Raw genomic sequence first — 13,292 nt, forward strand, 5'->3', positions numbered from 1 at the left:
AAAACAGGAAGAAGAGGATTTCCTTTATTTTAAAGGTCAGAAGACTGGTACAGTTTGAGAGGATGTAGAAGGGAGTGAACTGTTAAGCCTGGTATGGATAAAATTTCACAAGTTCATGTCTAGTTCATGTGCTCAAGGTTAAAACTGAGTGCCAGATTTGGAGTTAAAAAGAACAATTTCTCATAGGTCAAGGTACTATCAGCTGGTTTATACTGGGCAGGAGGGGAATTCAATACCATTTTTGTAGATTGGGATTCAGTCTATTTCATACTAAAATCTTGAGAGTTTAGTTTAATAGATTCCTATAGTAGTGATACTGGGTAGGTTTTTGCTGCCTCCTATTCTCTTTTGACATAGTATAGATTTTGAATTTTCTCACATAATTTGGTGAAAAGAACTCAGAAACATTTTTGTCTTCATACTGCTGTGAGCAGCAGACATTCATGAGCAGGACACTTATTCCATGAATGTCTGTGTTTAGAGTAGTTCTGCTGGACTCAGATGATTCCCTCCTTTTCTGTGTTCCAATAAATAGGAATTTGACACAAGTTCAGATTCATACAGGGAGCATCATTAGTAGGCTAATGTGAGTATATGAGAATTGCAAGTCATCACTGATCTTTTATTTGTAAATGAAATGGTCAATTTCTAACCATAACTTCCGGCAGAAAGCTGGACTATGTCTATTTCACAGATTTAAAACATTTGGTATTTCCGTCATTCTGCCAGTTTTACGTTCTAATTCTATCAGATCCTAAGCCACAAGGGCAGATCTCTAGTATCAGTCTCTTGTCTCAGGCTGTGAATTGTTTAGAGTAAGGGAAGTCTTTTTCAGTCTACACTTATGCAGTTAATAGGATCTTCATATAAGGCTGGACGTACTCAAGTCTAAGATGAAAGAAGTACGCTTAATGTGGTCCTATTGGTAGCAAATATCATTTAGCCTCGTATCATACAGTATGGTAAAGGTTACTGTATTAACGATAAAACTGTACCTTTAAAATGCCTGTTGGAGTACAACCCAGGATACGCTCTAATAAGTGTAAGGCATAGAAGTATTATGAAATACAGATACTTCTCCTTAGCTTTGTTGTTAGACAGGTTTAGGAATCTTATTCAGTATCCAACAATCACAGTGTGTCAATTTCATTTATGTTAAATTAATATTATGTTAAATAAAAATTCTAAGATAACATATATGAAGTTTCAGTAATTTTTACCAAGGAGTTCAAAGAAGTAAGATCTTTGAAGACTACAGTCAGCCAAGAACAGATAACTTCAGGTAAAAAAAGGTAATCAAAAGCCTTAAGCTTTATAAGTAAAACTGAAAATCTTCATCTTGCAGTATTTCCTATTCTGCTTAGAAAGTTGCTTTATAGATCAGGTTCACTTCAGCTCTGGAAGCAACAATGAAAAAAAAGATTCTCACCTAAACAGAAAATAAGTTATAGTATTGTGTGCGTTGTATTGGTTTTTGGTTTTGTTTTTGCTTTTTGCTTTTTTTTTTTTTTTTCCTGGCAGTCTCTATGATAGGCTAATGCTGTTCTAAAAAGCATCTGAAGGTCGTGTACTTTAGCTATGCTGTAGGCTCATCTATTCAGCAAAAAAGCCAGAAAAGCTGTTTGAAGCCTGCATAATTTATGCAGGCCAGGGCCAGGCAGGACAGGAAAGGAGAGTTTTAATTAATGAGATTATTACTAATGTAGTCATTATGCAGATCTTTCCCTTTGCAGAATATTGCTCCCAATTCTTGAAATTCTCAGCTACACATTCATGCACATATTTGTATACACACACAGACACAGATATCTTCTTTAGACTAGAAAATGGCTTTCATGCATGTTGGCTTACATTTTTACCAGTGGTATGTCTGATTCTCCTCGGTCATGTATGTATATCTATTTACATATCTTAATTCCTTCATACTGAAACATTTTTTGGGGATGTTTGGGGTTTTTTTGGTTGTTTGGTTGGTTTTTTTTGTTTGTGTTTTTTTTTTCTTTGCCTTTTTTTTTTTTTAAATCAAAAGAGAAGTTATAACAGGAGCAACCCAGTAACTGATCTACTACCTGTTGGGAAATAGTTTTATCAAAGTTAATATTAAAAAGATTATTTTTCTTATACATAAACATATATCCTATCTGCACCATTCTATCTGAAAGCCAAGAGTCTGAAAGGAATTTTCCTTCTGACAGTCTTCAGTAGACTCTCTCTCCACTGGGTACACAGGCAAGATAGCCATTTACTGCAAAAGTAAATATTTAGTAAGTGGAACAGGCTAGATCTCAGCTCCTTGTGGCTGCCTGAAATGCCTTTTCAGCCAGCAGATGATCTTGCAGCAGCAGCAGTTTCTTACTCTGCAGGTTACACTGAGCAGTTCCAATTAAAGAGGAGGATTATCCCCTCCATGGGAGCTGACAATGGCTCTAATGTCAGAACTGTCAGGCTGGTCACACAAACCAAACCAAAACCAAAACACAAAAAACCCCAACCAACCAAAACAAACAAACAAACACACAGACCAAAACCAAACAAAATTAAAAAAAATGAAGATGTAAAGCACTGGCCTGATTGCACTCCCATCAAGAAAAAGTAAATGTCTTCCTAGGGTAACTAGCAAAAGTGCCTCTGACAGCTGGAGGCTGGCATGGAAGATAGTTGGCATGTCTTTTAGATGTATGCCCGGGTATGACTCTTCACATGACAATACTACATTTTGTGCTCAGAAGTGTCTAAGAACCTTGTGCAGACTCTGGAGCAGAGGAAGGAGGACTCTTGCCCATTGTGCCTTTGTCTCTTTGTTTACTTCTCTAGCCACAGTAAAACATACAGTTGTCATTCAAGGCCAGGCTGAATGAAGCTCTGAGCAATCTGATCTAGTTGAAGATGTCCCTGCTCATTGCAGGATGCCTGAACTAGATGACCTTTGAAGGTCCCTTCCAACCCAAACTATCCTATGATTCTATGACCTGATTTGAGATGCTCAGTTAAGATATCTGCCCATTCTCAGATATTCACTTAACTGATTATAAGGAAAAGAGAGGTTCTTCAAAGTGAAACTCAACCTTCTTATACTTGGAGCTGCTTAATATTTGAATTACTCTTTGAAAACATCTGTCTTTCCCTGCTCACTGCTGAAAGACTGAAAGTTAGACAACAAATTGGCAGAGTGAATCCTGGTCTAACTGGATTCCTGTTCTTAACATAAAGTTATTTATCTAGTGCACCATCAATGTGGCCTTGCAGAAATCATAGGATGATACATCAAACGTATGGACTACAGATGAAAACTATAAATATTCCATTTTTACAGAGATAATCTAAAGATTTTCTTAAACCTATAAAATATCATTCTAATTTTCCTTTTTCTATTTAGCTGTAGAGGGAAACAAAACTAACAGGAAGTACTCTGTGCCTCGCCATGCTACATCAAGGTACATCTAGTTTTATGCATTGCCTCAGTTCTTCAAAGAAACAATACTAATCATGTTGAAATCAGTGTGAGTTCATGTCCTTACAAAGTAAAATTTCATTTATATAAATGGAAATCTGAAGAGCCTGCTGATATTGCAGAATCACTATAAAGTAGTAGCAATTCAAATCTGAATGGGCCAGGCAATTTATTGATTAGATAAAAATGAGAATTTTTAGGTTTTTCATTGTATTCAATATACATTACTTACCTTATTTATCAGGGACTTTGTTTCCATAATGACTGCCAGAAATCTTTTATTCATCTTCCACTGTTGAGTTCTTTATGCTTATGAAGACAAATCAGAAACATTTTCCTTTGAGGCAAATTGATGCTACAAGATATAGGTTAGTTTGATGCCCCTGTAGCAGGAGTCCTTTATTTCTGTCCAGTATTTCCTGCTGTGCATATTTGATGTGCATCACATATGCAGACAATTTCATAGAACAGAAAAGATTATTATGAAAACCTATATAGATATGTAAATCTGATGTGTTCTTAATGTGTTGCATCGATTTACACTTTGACGGATCATTGCTGCAAGAACTGGGAAAAATATTTTATACTTTTCATAGGATCCACTGAACCTGTTTAGTATCACCAGATCTTCTTTCAGCTTTGTCCAAACCAGGCCCTAGCAGGTCTGTCAAACTGAATTCTGTCCATTCTTTTCCAAGAATGCAAGTTTTTAATCCACTGGTATTCAACAGCTGATCCAGAGGCCAAAGTTCACCCAAAATATCTTTCCATCCATTGTGTTCCCATTCTTTTCTCCTGATTTAAGATGGAATTCAACTGCTTAGCCATAAGAAACTTGATTTGAGATGCCCCAGAATATCTCAGAAATTCAGATGAACTGGAAAATTTGCAGTTCATGGCTACAAAATCTTTGACATATATCTATATCTGTCTGTCTATATCTGTATCTATAGCTTCCTCTTGTGGTTGAGAGAGTTTTTCAAATATTTAGCAAAAAGTCTTTCCTATTCTGCACAGGACTACAAAGACCTTTTGCCATCCAGATTGACACCTTTTGTTCCCCAAAGCAAGTTAAGTGTCTAAAGGGACTAGTCAAATTCATGTTGTCTGATTAATTCCCATATTGCCACAGACCAGACAGTCTTGTTGCTCAAATTGAATTTGCAGTCAACAGTTGTTAAACAGATATCAGATCCTTGAACTTGTATTTCCGAGAAAGTTAAAAGTAAGCCTTCTTATAACACAAGGATCTGATTCTATCTATAAGATTTTACAATTCAGTCTTCAAGCACTGCCTCTAAACATGACCTTGAACATCTTGGGATACTTTCTGTTCATAAAAGTGTGCAGAAGATGCAACAGCAATACAGACATAGCACAGTCTTGACAAAATCAAACCAAACAAACAGAAAAACCTCTCTTACAGTGCATGTGGATGTGTTCATTGGTTTTGTCTGACTCATAGTTGATCTAGTTCTGCCTGAAATTCTTGTATCTTCAGTGCTTATTGTTACAGAATGGATACACAAAAAAATTTTTGAAAACAAAACAAGACAAAAAATCAAGAAGCTGGGAACCTCTCCACCTTGAGGAAAATTAATAGAATTTACTCATTAGAAAGTTTTGTCTGGAGAGTTTTATTAAAGTTCTTTTTCTGAAAATCTCCTCATCTCTTCAGTAACAGCTAGCTTTGGCACTCACATGATGATCTGATAACCTAGACTGATTGCCTGTTATAGACCTGGACTTGAATGATGTTGAGGTGAACGGCAAGTTTCTGTATTTGTGCTGTTAACAGACAGAATCACTAAGAGAGCTTTCAGAGTAGATTGAGAAGAAAAATAAGCCTTACTTTACTGCATGATGTCTATAACACCCAAAGCCCAGAATTATATAGGAGGAAAGAACAATTATAGATAAGTAAAAGAAATCAATATGTAGTTTTTGTTTGCTTTTCACAGGATGGCAATGTCCACTGTGAGAGAATTGAATGTGCAATTGCTAGTATAGCCTACAGATGACTTTTTGATGAGGAAGAAGGTTATTTTGATGCCTGGTTGACAGATTTAAAAGTTATGGTAGAATTTTTCAAAAAATGTCCCTCTAAAAGTGGGCTAGAAAAATCTGAACCAGATGAGGCATAGCAGTTATATCAAAACAACCATGTCTCATTCTTCAAAACGCTCAAAAAATTCTTCACTTTTCCATTTCTAGCAGGCAATAGCTGATCAGAACCGGTACCAGATTATCAACAACAGAAGCTGTGAAGCTGATTACATGGCAAAGACTGCTAGGGAAAACAAAAATCCTAAGCAGCCATAATTATAAATGAACATCTAAGTCAACCACGGTATGATGAGGTGACATTGCCATGAATTTTTATAAACATTGCCCAGCTCAGCAGTGTCCAAATGACATTAACTACCAAATTCCAACAAGAATTATTTAAAAAGCAATGAAAGCACTTGAGGCAAAAAAATATTTTAAATGCTGCACTGACCATAAATAAACTTGTACAAGATTTCAAAACTTTAACCAGTGGTGTGCAAATAGGTTTTTAGCCCTAAAGTGATCCTAAAGGTAGTTATGTATTTCACAAACATTTTCTGGTTTGTTACAATTTCAAGTGTTTGATCACATTAAAAGTGGATTTTCTTAGTTGAAACAAAGAGCATTCAAAACAATCTATGTATATTATGCTAGTTCTCTGCTTACATATGAACAAATATATTTTTAAAAGGGTATACAGATTAGTGTTTCTGTAACCCAGTGTAGTGGTGTGCATATATCTTACAAGGATTTGTATGGTAACCAAATGAACAAATTCACTACAACCTACAATTTCTATATTAAACATTGTCCTAGATATTCTGTTAGAATCATCTTTCAGTGACCTTAACTGAAGACAGGGATATAATGTAAGTGACAAGTAAAACAATCTTTCACAAGTAACTTTCTTTATGTGAGTAGGTGTTTTAAACTCCAAAGACTAGTGGTCATACATAATTATGTGCATGTACTTGCAGTTAGTTACAAATTCCTGTCTTTAGACGTGAGAGAAATGTCATTGTTAGCCTGTCACTGGAAAATGTTTCATACCCCTAATTAAGCAAACCTCTGTAAGAGTTTTCAAAGGGTACAGTCCTGAAAGAAGCAGGGTGGGGGAGGTGGTGAGGATGGAGACCAGTAGAATATATTGGAGAGCTCGGTTCCCTTTTTGCAAAGTACAACAACTGTGTGAGTAGAAATGCCAGTCTGGTCTGATAGTTTGTAACCATAGCAACTCCTGTGGAAGCCAGAGGCGAAAACAGAATATTACGGGTCTCCTTTCTCCAGACCACTACAGTGGAAAATGAGTAAAAGCAAGCAAGAAAGACTGTAGAGACTTTTCCTGCCCAATGTAAATTTCAAGGGTTATCCTTTCCCATCCTCCTTTGCTGAGTCCTTATAAAATTTGGGGTTTTTTTGTTTTGTTTTTTAAAGAAACCATATTCCAAAATAGTACAATTAAAATATTTGAGTGGAGGACATAAGGTTAGAAGAGTAGAAGAATCTTCATTGAAACATTTAATTACATACCAAATTTATGCATAAGGAATGTTTTCTTCTTTTCTTAAATATATATACCCAATAAATTATAGGGAAATAATTTTTTTCAGCCATGAGGTGCAAACAATATTAATATTTTTTTTTTTCCTGTAGAGCAAGCAGAATTAAAATAAGTACTGCAGTTTGTAGTCTTCTACTTCTGTGCATAGGGTCTTTTACTTCAAACATTTTGGAAACTATATTTTTCATAGAGAATTGCTTTTAATAAGCTGATTTTGTAAGCATTTATTCCTGTAGTCAATTTTCTCGAAGGCCTTGTACTTTTTAATTCAAGGTCTAGCAACTCAAAACTTCCAAAGGGAGGGAAAACAGGTTTTACACATAAAAATCTTTTGCAGTTTTCATAGAAATGGGAAATGGCAGCTCCCAATCAGCTCTACGCCATGCTATTGAGTTAATGGCCTATCCAGCCAAAGGACACACTCAGCAGACATTTGTAATCATGGAATCCCAGAATGACTGAGTTTGGAAGCTGCCTCTTGAGGTTATCTGACCAAACTCCCCTGCTCAAGCAGGGTCACCCATGGGAGGTTGGCCAGGACTGTGTCCAGTCAGGTTCGAATATTTCCAAAAGCTGGAGACTCCACAACCTCCCTGGGCAACCTGTTGCAGTGTTTAACCACCCATTAATAAGGTACTCCCCCTTAACTTGTATCTCATACTGGCTGAACAGCCCCAGGTCTTTCAGTCTCTCCTTATATAACCAGTGCTTCAATCCCTTAATCATATTTTTCGCCCTCTGCTGCACTTGTTCCTGTATGTCCATGTCTTTCTTGCACTGGGGAGCCCAGAAATAAATACAGCAATTCAAATGTGTCACCAGGGATGAGTAGAGGGGAAGAATCACCTCACTCTACTTGCTGGCAGTGCAATGCTCCTCTTAATGCAGCCCAGGATGCTGCTGGCCTTCTTTGCTGCCAAGGTGCATGGCTGGCTGATGTTCCGGTTGATGTCCACCAGGACCTCCAGGGTTCTCTGCAGAATTACTTTCTAGCCAGTTGGTCCTGTGCATACTGCTGCCTGGGGTTGTTCCTCTTCAGATGTAGGGCTTCACATTTTCCCTTGTTGAGCTTCATGAGGTTCTTCTTGTTTCAGTTCCCCAGCCTGTTGAGGTCCCTTTGAATGACAGCACACCCACCTGGTGCATCAGCCACTCCTTACAGTTTTGTTTCACTCTTTGAGTTGCACAGTTTTGTATCATTCTTTGAGTGCACTTTCTCCTAGAGTCCAGGTTGAAATGAAAATGAAAATGTTATACAGTATTGGCCCCAGTATCAAAACTAGTAATGTGCCTCGAACTGAACTCTGTGCCACTGATCACAATCCTCCAGGTCTGGTAGTTCAGTCAGTTTTTGATTCACCCCACTGTGCACTTATCTGAGTTATACTTTGCCAGCTTGTCTATGTACTTGTTATAGGACACAGTGTCCAGAGTCTTACTGAAGTTGAGGTAAATAACATCCACTGCTCTTCCCTCATCTACCAAGATAACTACCTCCCTGTAGAAGGCTATAATGTTGGTAAAATATGATTTCCATTTCATAAATCCATGTCAGCTACTTCTAATCACTTTCTCGTCCTTCATGTATCTGGGGATAGTTTCCAAGAATAATTGCTCCATCATGTTCCCAGGGACTGACATGCAGCTGACTAGCCTGCAGCTACCCAGATCCTTCTTTTTGTGCTTCTTGAAGATAAGAGTGACATTTTCTGTCTTCCAGTCATCAGAAACTTCTCCTGATCACAATGACACAAAGATAATTGACCGTCACTTTTCAGTGACATCAGCCACCTCCCTTAGTACTCATGGGTGCAACCCGTTAGGCCCCATGGACTTAGGTGCATCCAGTTTGTTTAAGTGCTCCTTAATCTGGTTGTTCTGCACTGAGGATAAGACTCCCTTGCTCCAGAATTTCCTTCTTGTTTAAGGGGCCTGGGACTCCTGAATGTTGATCTTACTGGTGAAGGCTGAAATAAATAAAGCATTCGGTATCTTGTTCTTTTCCATGTCATTTGTCATGAGGTCCCCTGCCCTATTCAGTGGCAGGTCCACATTTTCCCTCATCTTTCTTCTGTTGTTTATGTACTTGCAGAGTCCTTTCTTGTTGCCCTTCACATGCCTCACCAGATCTGAGTCCAAGTGAACCTTGGCTTTACTAACCTCATCCCTGCAAGACTGGACAGCATCTCTTTACTCCTCGCTGGTCACCTGCCTCTGCTTCAATATCTTGTATACTTCCTTTTTGAGTCTGAGTTCAGTTAGGAGCTCATTTAGTAGCTCCTTGCTCATGCATACAGGTTTCCAGATGCTTTGTCCTGTTTGTTGGGAGAGACCTTTCTTGGGTTTGGGGGAGACAATCATTTATTTAGTTAAAATGTTGAGATGGTTGCAGATGATGACTTGGCCTTTATATTGACACATGGGTGAAAGACTCAGGGTAGGATAGGTATCACATACCTGCATCAAAGCCATTCCAATACATCAGTGTCAGAGAACCATATTAATACTCATCGAGATCCATAAGTAGGAACCCAAAGTATACAGTGCTCCCTTCCCCTGTTCCATATGTAACTTAAACTTCATATTGGTAGTAATAATGTTGTTCTGGTTATTACTTCACTCTTTTCAGTCTCTTATTTCTGCTCCCTGATTTCTTAAAAAGAATAATTTGATTATGTTATTGGATTGGAGATGGGGAAAATAATTAAGCAGTATATGAAAATTCTTTATTCTGATTGATAAACATCATGGAAATCTGAAATATCCACTGTCATGCATTTTCAGCAGAATGTAAGCAAGTCTCAGAATGAGGAAATAAAGGAAAATAATTGAAAAAAAATTCAATTTCTTTTAAACAAAGGTAATTTCAGATAACTGCAGTCCATGCATGTGTTTTCTACATGGAGTGAGGCCGAATTTATTGAGTAATCCATTTAATGACTTTGATGACTTACTTTTGTTCTGACAAAAATCTGAATTTTGGGCTATGTATACTTAGAATGATGAATAAGGAAATTTTCTGCCAAGTGTTCAATTTGCTAGGCTGAACTTACACAGATATATTGCTCTGAGGACCCAAACAAGCTCTGGACTCTGCAGTATAGATTTATCCCTAAGAACTGATGGGAACAGAAGAAAACATTTACAGAAAATGGAAATGACACTGCAGTGTATTTTTCAACTCTAAAGATGAGAATCGTTATGATTACGTCTGCTAAGGAAAGTGACAGCAAGAAAGATCATCAGGACTTTGTTTCATTTGCTGTATACATTTCAGTGTGTTATGTCTACATTCACATCTGTATTTTTTTTGGTATTTTTTCTTAACAAAACCAGTAGAAAAAATATCACTATGAACTGTCATTTAATATCTGAAAAATCATGATGACCTTTCTGCGGGATAAAGATTCCTTTTTTTTTTTTTTTTTTTTTTTTCCTCAAAGCTATAAGAAAGTGTACCTGAGTTCCATTACAGAACAGTCTAATTACATGTATTTTGAAAGGTCCACTTATGCTGGCATAACTGACATCATAAAACTTTGGTTTGAATGCCCAAGAGAAAGTTGTCAGGACACAAACATTTCTCCTAAATTTATTTATCTGAAACTGATCCAGCCAGATTTTTATGAGATTTGGGATTCCACTGTCAGATGACCACACAGCTCCACCTTCCTCAAGTTATTTACTAAATGGCTGTTAGCTCTTGAACCTAAAGGAAGAGAGTCACGAGTGTGTCAGTGACAGTGTTCTGAATGGAACAACTAGTGTGTCAAGAGTCTACTATGTTCCCTAATTTCCTCCAGCACCAAGGACTGCTCTTGACACTCACTGCCTGATACATTAGAAATGTACCTTGTACCAGCCTCCTTTACGGCTCAAATGGCAGAGATAAATCCTGACCCTAGGAACAGGTACCTTGTAGCACACTACTGGAGAGCCAATGCTGTTCCAGAATATCTGTAAACTACAGGAGCAATAGGGATAGTAAAAGTTTTGTATGGGGGAGAGAACCAACTCCATGTCACAGCAAAGGCACTGGTTGTGCAATTTCAGTCATTCAGGAGTGGTTAATTGCCACATATCTTTGTTGTATAGTAATGTTTACTGGCAAGAATATCAGTAGTCTTGACCTTAATGATGTTATTTGGTTTACTTCTTCATTTCTGTGTCAATAACCAGAGGTCACAAAGGGTTGTATCTTCTCCCCGCTTTACAACTGACTTATAATTGCACATGCAATACTGGTACTGCCTTCATCAGTATCTATGTTTCTGTGCAAGAGAAGCAGAGCCATACCATCTGTTCCACTTGTCTAAATATAGTAGCTCAAGGGGAACGTACAGCTGTTCATTTATCAAATTTACCAAGTACCTATAAAACAAAATGTTATGTCTGGTTGAAATCCCTGTCTCCAGCTCTAGAGGTTTTTTCTCAAATAGTATTGGGTAGTGTAAACAGCTGATCTCAGCAAGTCACACTCCAGCCAGTGAGAGTTTAGAGACTTGTTAGCAAAAGTAGGATTAGACAACTAACAAGTTCCTAGTGTGTACGTTTAAGCCAAGAACAGTTCTATGTATCCCCATTACATATTTATTTTTCAGCTGGAATATATACTCAGCAACTCCTCAACCTGAAAAAAAATGTTTACAATTTTCCTTTTTGACAGGAAGCAGTATTTTCTCATTTTGTCTCATCATCTCATCATCTTTTTCACACTGCAAATGACATGATGATGATAATGAATCACATTATTTGCACTGCAATGACTTGACTAAGTGCAGCTATTCTGAAGAAAGCTGAACATAGTGAATTTTAGATGTTACTGGGAAAGGAAACAGGCAATTACTGTCATTTTGCAGCTGAACTTTCCAGTTGAACAGGAAATATGAAAGGGGAATGCCTAAATCCAAGGCTGCAAACTATTAAAAACCAAAACAAACAAACAAAAAACCACAACAAAACAAAACCCACATAAATTAGACATTTACATTTATGGTAAAGGAGGAAAAATAGAGAAAACAAAAAGAGAAAGCTGAACTTGACACATTTGCAAATAGAGTGGGCACTGACTACTCACACTGACATCATCGACTGCAGTGGTACCCAGAAAAATCAGGTTAATTCATCTTTACATAGCAGAAGCTAAGAGAATAGAATGTGGTTTTTATGAGAAAATATACTGATATAAATCTAACTAGAATAAAAGCACAGCACCAGAGGATTGAATTATTCAAATAGATACGAGAATTTTCAAGATGAAGAAACAAATTAAAGTTTAAAAATAATGTTTAAAACCACATTTCTGTGTGACTGGAAAACACTATGGTTAAGAAAGCACACACACACATAGAGTTATTACAGTCCAGTTGTTATGCAGAAACTTTTTTCACATGGCTTATGTATGAATTCTTCATTTTCGTGCTTGGTGTACATGGATGCTTACTGCAAAAGGGAGAGGAACAGGAAACTTTTGAGTAGCTAGGAGCACTTGCAAGCCAAATGAGAAAAAAGGACATTTTCCTCTCTCGGAACATCTCATGTTCCTCTGAGCCCAGACCTCAGCATAGAATCCTACTATTTGGAGTATAGATCATGAAGAACCATAGCCTCTTGTGTTTCAGCTACCATTTCAGCTGTCAAAAGACAGTGCCACAGCTTCTCAGGCAAGCTGCTGGAAATATGAATAGGTATACCAGTATTTATTTTAAGCTGAAGTAGAGGCAAAAGAGGGATAAAATATCAGAAAATTGTAAAATTACAGAGTCACGTAGGTTCAAAGGCACTGTAAGGAGGCTCCAACCTCAGACACTTTATAACCTGAGCCTTGTCTTGGTCTTCTGTCCCTGAATCACCTGCTCCATTTGGCAATGATCCCACATGTTAGTCTTTTCTTAATAATGTAACAGTAGAATCTTTAATTGTCCTTGACGTGCTTTGCAAGTAACAGCTCGAGTTTTGGTTTTCCTAACACCAGCCCTACATTTCTAAACTCCTGCTTTTGTTTCCTGCCCCTGCTTCCACCTCCTGCATACTGCATATCTAAGTGGAGCACTCTCATAGCTTATGGGTCCTAGTTTTGGTTAAAACAAGACCAATTCTCTTTAAGTGAATTTTCCTTTCAGGTAAGTTCTTCTAAATAAGTGTAATGTGAAGTAATGTAGTGCAAAGTGTAATGGCTGCATGTTTTTCAGACAGTGTCCTCTCCAGAGCTGATGACACCTGCTGTTTGCA

This window comes from Caloenas nicobarica, chromosome 3, assembly GCF_036013445.1.
Source record: "Caloenas nicobarica isolate bCalNic1 chromosome 3, bCalNic1.hap1, whole genome shotgun sequence".
NCBI classification, from domain to species: Eukaryota; Metazoa; Chordata; class Aves; order Columbiformes; family Columbidae; genus Caloenas; species Caloenas nicobarica.